Source organism: Palaemon carinicauda, chromosome 17 (assembly GCF_036898095.1).
Source record: "Palaemon carinicauda isolate YSFRI2023 chromosome 17, ASM3689809v2, whole genome shotgun sequence".
NCBI lineage: Eukaryota > Metazoa > Arthropoda > Malacostraca > Decapoda > Palaemonidae > Palaemon > Palaemon carinicauda.
The window spans coordinates 43,503,377-43,510,876 of record NC_090741.1 but is presented as its reverse complement, the minus strand read 5'-3'; the positions used below and the strand labels follow the sequence as shown (position 1 = coordinate 43,510,876).

Here is a 7,500-nt window from a genome sequence, read left to right as displayed (position 1 = left end):
GTGATATTGCCCTAGCAAGCAGGACGATACCCTAGAAACTGACCATATATAAATATGATCAGCGCCCAAGTCCCCTCTCCATTAAAGCTAGGAATTTAAAGGGCCAGGCAATGGCTGCTGATGACTCAGCAGATAGACCTATAGGCTCCTCCTTAACTCACAAGGATGGTGAGGTTGCAGCCACTAAAGGAACTAGGGAGTTTGAGCGGGACTCAAACCACAGTCTGGCAATCACCAGGCAGTTATATTACTAAATAGGCCACCACAACCCTGAGACAACCTGAAGACAATCAAGAACTAATGCATCGTTAAAAGATGTCAAAGAGACGAATAACATAGTTCAAGAAAACACACCTTTAAAAAAACAACTTAAGAGATGCTGAGAATTCCAGGAGCCAACCTCCTCTTTCACAAAAGAATGGAGCAATGTCAGGAAACTGGTTAATTCCACAATAATCGACCAAAGTTTGGGAACAAGTCACTAAGCTGAAGCGAATTAGACAACCAGGACAACAACAAATAGTCCAAGTTGATCACAATATTTCAAAAGTTACATAGTTCAAAAAACCCAATTACGTTCAGAATTAGGTCAAATAGACCAATAAAATCAGTAAGTGAAAGGCAAACAAAATTGGGTCAGCCACCGGTCCTATTTCAAACAAAGTCGAAGAGTCATTCCTAACAAGATACAGGTCACTTAAAGGTAAAAATGTCTGGTCTCAATTTCAATTTCATCAGATTAGATGCTCATCAGAGAGTCAGTCTGGCCAGCCCAAGCCCCAACTGTGGTGACCAACCACAATAGTGGCCTCCCCCAGTAAACAGTTTAAACTCACGGTCACGGACTGGTATCGATCTGCTGTCATGCAAATGCTAGGCGGACACGTTACTACTGTACCGTAATTAGGCACAGATAATCAAAGATCAATTGCCAATACTTAATTCACAACAATCCAACAAGGCTGAGGTGAGTATCATCAAGATGAAAGCAAACAGTTACAGACCAGGAAGCAGTAACTCACGAATGACAGTCTAGAATTAAGTCACTTAACCGAAAGCTACCTGACAGAATTCGACAGTCTAGAATTAAGTCACTTGGCCAAAAGCTATCAAGCAGAATTCGACAGTCTAGAATTAAGTCACATGGTGAAAGGCTATCTGATAGAATTTCACAGCCCCGAACACATCAGTCAACCTAACGTCGTTTTTTCTAACACAATTACAGTTCAGGAAACAGTCCCTTTACTCCAGACAATGATATTGAATATACGAGTGAGATCCGTGAAATCAATATGAATCCTATGTTTTATACTACTACTACTACTACTACTACTACTACTACTACTACTACTACTACGAGAGAGAGAGAGAGAGAGAGAGAGAGAGAGAGAGAGAGAGAGAGAGAGAGAGAGATATTCCCCCTTCCAAAAGTCACAAGACGGTCTCCAGAGACACATAAGGAGCCTGACTTTAAGGGCTTGGTGGGGTGGGGTGGGGGAAGTCGAGAGCAGAAACATAAAAAAAAAAAGAGAAAATGGTCGTAATGGAGAAAGAGGGGAATAAATGGGGGGAAAAGCAGAAGGGGAAATGTCCCTTCTAGATAGATCAGATCAGAAGAGGGGAGACGGTTAGCCACAGGCAAAAAAAAAAAAAAAAAAAAAAAAAAAAAAAAAAAGTTCCGAAACTTTTGAGTCTGGTTTCGGTCGAACTCCTGAAGGTAACGGTTTACTTCCGGAGCCAATCCCCCGAAGGTTTACGTTCCGGAAGAGACAGGTCGCTCGGTAAGGCGGAATCTTTTGGGTCACGGTCCGGTGTCTTTGGGGGATTTAAAAGGGACTTTGATTTACTGGTGAATCCATACGGATTCTTGTGCAATGTCGAAGGATGGGGGAATTAAGGATTGATATGTGCAATAATTAGGTTTATTATGATATGTTCTGACATATGCAAACACAAAACAAGATATATATATATATATATATATATAGAGAGAGAGAGAGAGAGAGAGAGAGAGAGAGCACCCCTACATACATGTAAAAATATACACGCATACACACATACACACACATATATACATACATATTATATATATATATTATACATATATATATATATATATATATATATATATATATATATATATATTATTAATTGTTAAGCTACAACCCTAGTTGGAAAAGCAGAATGCTATAAGCCCAGGGGCTCCAACAGGGAAAATAGCCCAGTGAGGAAAGAAAACTAGGAAAAAAATATTTTAAGAATATTAAAATAAATAAATAAATAAATATATGTTTAATATTAAGCTATTTTTTGTAATAAGTAACTCCCGAAAAGAACAGTACAAGTCCGAATCAATACCACATTCATCTTTCATCAGCAAAATGACGGAGGAGCACCTGTGCAGTAAAACTTCCACAATTTAAGTTGCTTCATCCAACTACACAATAGGATCATTGGCAGCACGACGAACACACATAAACACATTGCACGATTTAACCCATGTGTTTTCCTGCATATCAGAGAAAGGACAGTCGACGTAAACGTAAGGTTGAGTTATATTATTATTATTATTATTATTATTATTAAATGCTAAGCTACAACCCTAGTTGGAAAAGCAGGATGCTATAAGCCCAGGGGCCCCAACAGGGAAAATAGCTCTGTGAGGAAAGGAAATAAAGAGGAAAGTAGCCACTGAACAATTACAGTGCAGTAGTTAACCCCATGGGTGAAGAATCGTTTGGCAATATCAGTGTTGTCAGGTGTATGAGGACAGAGTTGAATCTGTAAAGAATAGGCCAGACTATTCGGTGTATATGTCGGCAAAGGGAAAGAACCGTAACCAGAGAGAATGATCCTATGTAGTACTGTCTGGCCAGTCAAAGGACCCCATAACTCTCTAGCAGTAGTATCTCAACGGGCGGTTGGTGCCCAGGCCAATCTGGAATATGAAGAGAAACTGCAGAAGCTGGTAAGAGTCTTCAAGTTTCTGCCACATGAGAGAGTTGTGAGTAATGTAAACAAATTGTAAAGAGTAAGATCGAGCAATGAATTTTAAAATAGTTTCAATTGTTGAAATATGGAAGTGATTGATTAATGTAAGTAAATGTAATGGATGGTGTCAAAATATGAATTCCAGAATAGGAAAGGCAGGGACCGGGGAGTCCATTCAACGCTGGTGTACAACTGGGGGAAGATGCAATCTGATGATGATAATTATTTTATATGTGGTTTATGACGAAGTAAAATGTAATAAATAATAATACAAAGGTTAGCATAGGTGAAATTGATGCATCACACTCTTTAGAGATGGTTCGGTCATGGGGAAAGAATGGAAAAAATATAGCTAAGTAAAGATAAAAGTATATAATGCACCAGTACTGGAAGTAGCAGAACAAGGGATATGAGATAATAGAGAGATAGGGTGAAAGAAGCAATTGAAAATAATGATTTCGTTGCTTTTCTCTCAAGTCATTGACTAAGGGGAACTGCTTAATGATGAAAGACACATACGTACATATTCATACATATATATAACATGTAAATGTACTGTATGTATGTATATATATATATATATATATATATATATATATATATATATATATATATATATATATACGCAGTATATATTCTGAGTACAGTACATTAGAAAAAAAATAATCACCCGAAATTCTTGTACCATTACGATACACATCGAGAGAGAGGAGAGAGAGAGAGAGAGAGAGAGAGAGAGAGAGAGAGAGAGAGAGAGAGAGAGAGGAATACGCTGAACTAGGCCTACAACGAGTCACTCCAATAACAGGTAAGAGGGGAGTGGACTCCTTTAGAGAGAGAGAGAGAGAGAGAGAGAGAGAGAGAGAGAGAGAGAGAGAGAGAGAGAGAGAGCTTCTGGACTTAAGTCTCCATTTCCATTTGAAATTCGCTTCTTTACCCTCACTAGGCCTATCCGTATCTCTATTTGTCTGGCTCTTGGCAACGTATTTTTCTTCATTTTCGCCCTTTTCTTTATTTCTTCTTTTCTTCATCTTCCCTCTCTCTCTCTGCTCTATTACAGAGTTCTATTCTTTTCTTTCTGCTTATTCCCAATCTTTGTAATGAGCAACAACAATAACAAGAACAATAACTCGACAATGAAAAGACCGATTACGAACTCGTAATCAAGGCATAATCTCTCTCTCTCTCTCTCTCTCTCTCTCTCTCTCTCTCTCTCTCTCTCTCTCTCTCTCTCTCTCCTTATGAGTCCCTCTAAGCCACGCAGGGATGGAAACGAAAATATCTTGATCCGCAGATGATGAACTGTGTGTTCATATTTACATATGAATACACACATACACACACTCACTCGTCCACTCATTCAAAAGTATTAATACCGTCTTTGCCAGCTAGAGGGCTCTACTGTTTGGTTTTTAGAACGTTGCTTAGAATAACATTGCGTCTCCATTGTATTAGGCAGTCAGTTATATACTTTTGTGGGTAATTGCATACTGAGGGGCAAAGCTATGTTAGATTCGATGAAAATCAGAAGCCTACCTCCTGCTCTAGATGGAGAAGGTAAACAAGCCAATTGCAGACAAACATACACACGCGCACATACACACACACATATATATATACTATATATATATATATATATATATATATTTATATATATATGTATGTATATATACATTATATATATATATATATATATATATATATATACAGCATATATATATAGTATATATATATGCATGTATATATACATATATCTATATATATATATATATATATATCTATATATATATATATATATATATATATGCATTATATATACACATATATATATGTGTGTGGGTATATAATATATATATACATATGTATATACATATATATATATATATATATATGCATATGAAGTTGGTAGGATAAATAGCCATAATTTGAAAATAAAAATAAGAAAGTAAATATCGACACTTAGGCTTCGTGGTTTCTTAAGAACTATCTCAATATGTACATTGAGCCTCGAAACCCCCATACATCATGAACTCTTTTAATTACCTCCGCCAACGAATTTGGAAGGAGGTTATGTTTTTACCACTGTTCGCCTATTTGTGAACAACTTCCTGGCCACAAATTTTGCTCATAGAGTAGTAAAACATTCATTGATTAATTAATATGTTGAGACGTGGAATGATTAAATTTTTAAAGTCCTGTGACAAAGGTAAATGTCAAGCAGAAGGTTGACTGAATTAAACCAAAGGCAATCTGGTTTCAAGAAATAAGCTGCCATGGCGGAGGTCTGAACTCTCGGGGATTAATTGATAGTGATTAAATTTTGAAAGTCCTAGGTCAAAGGTCAAGGTTGACTGAATTAGCCCTAAGAGAAGCTGATTTCGAGAAATAAGCTGTCATGGCGGAGGTCTGCACTGTGAGGGATTAATTGATAATGATTAAATTTTCAAAGTCCTAGGTCAAAAGTCAAGGTCAAGGTCGACAGAATTAACGCCATGGCAAGCTGGTTTCGAGAAATAAGCTGCCATGGCGGAGGTCTGCACTGTGAGGGATTAATTGATAATGATTAAATTTTCAAAGTCCTAGGTCAAAAGTCAAGGTCAAGGTTGACTGAATTAGCCCTATGAGAAGCTGATTTCGAGAAATAAGCTGCCATGGCGGCGGTCTGCACTGTGAGGGAATAATTGATAATGATAAAATTTTCAAAGTCCTAGGTCAAAAGTCAAGGTGAAGGTTGACTGAATTAACTCTAAGAGAAGCTGATTTCGAGAAATAACCTACCATGGCGGAGGTGTGCACTCAGTGCTTTTCTTATTTATCTATGTAATAAAATATATTTTCCTGGGTTTATTTACCCATAACTTAAAGCAACAGCAGCCCTTGCACGGAGAGACCCTCAGGCAGTGTCGGCAGACGTGAATACAAACATTACAGATTTAATCAGCAAACTATCATTCCCTATCTCTCCCTTTCCATCAGGGAATGGGACATGTGGCCAGAAAATTATTCGGTTTGAATCATTAAATGTTTACAAAACAACAGAAAAGATAATGAACTAAAAAAAAAAAAACACACAACACTCCATTTCTCATTCATGTTCCCTTTCTCTCTCCCCTCTCTATCGAATAGAAAAAATAGAAAGTATAATCTACAAGTTTAATGTGGTTTCACATGGCTGTACGTATATTTACTGTATTTTCATAAATGGTGGCCTACTGGAAAAATCCCTGCCTCGCATTCTGCTGAAAGGGAGATCGCGCCCCGCTGAAACTCGATAGTTTTTGTAATGTCTGCAACCTCACCATTCTAGTGAGCTAAGATGGGTGTTTGTGGGAGCCTATAGGTCTACATGCTGAGTCATTAGCAGCCATTTCCTGCTCTCCCTAGTCCAGCTTGGGTGGAGAGAGGGCTTGAGTGCTGACCATATGGATGATCAGTCTCTAGGGCATTGTCCTTCTAGCTAAGGCATTGTCACTCTGCCTTTCCTCTGCTATTCATGAACGTCTTTTAAACATTTAAGTATATTCAGAGGGTGATGCCTCCTAGGTGGAGTTTAACGAACATACACACATGTAGATAGAGTACTCTATTACTTTTTTCTTCATTGTATAAATAATAATAATTACTATAATATTATTACGTTAAATTTACCTTTGATTAAAGTAAAATGCCCATGGAATACCCACTTTTGAAATTTTAAATCTATTAATCAATTAGGGAAACAAAATTCTATTGGTCTTCTTTGGTATATGTTCAGTATATTGTGATCAAAATCTTTGGGAGACTTTCACCCTACCTTCTGTCAGTACGTTTAAACTTTTTACTTGAAAGTTTAACAAAAATACGGCCATCATCTTTACATATGTAAATAAACTGATATACATAGATTATTGCTATCATTATTTATATAACTCAAACTTACCAAGCATCCATTTATTATTATTATTATTACTATTATTATTATCATTATTATTATTATTATTATTATTATTTGCTAAGCTACAACCCTAGTTGGAAAAGCAGGATGCTATAAGCTCAGGGGCTCCAACAGGGAAAATAGCCCAGTGAAGAAAGGAAACAAGGAAAAATAAAATATTTTAAGAAAAGTAACAATATTAGAATAAACATTTCCTATATAAACTATAAAAGCTTTCACAAAAAGAGATGAAGGGAAATAAGATAGAATAGTGTGCCCGAGTGTACCCTCAAGCAAGGGAACTTTAACCCAAGACAGTGGAAGACCATGGTACAGAGGTTATGGCACTATCCAAACGAGAAAAAATTCTAATTATTACTAAACCAGATAGAATGTCTCTATATGAACAGATAAATATATGGGAAAAAATATCCAATAATATAACTGCCATCATATATATAATCTCCCTTTTTGGCAACTAATTCTGTTTTTCCAAACCCAAATTTTCATCCCTTTCATACTTTACATGTTTAAATTAATTTTTCTGGTCTTCATTAAACCTATCATTCGATAAAATGATAACTTCTGATAGAATT

General features: G+C 36.5%; 1 protein-coding gene across 1 annotated transcript in view; it reads right to left on the bottom strand.

Moving 5' to 3' along the window:
* LOC137656710 (whirlin-like) overlaps window positions 1-7,500 on the bottom strand; it is a 755,303-nt gene that overhangs the window by 554,961 nt on the left and 192,842 nt on the right.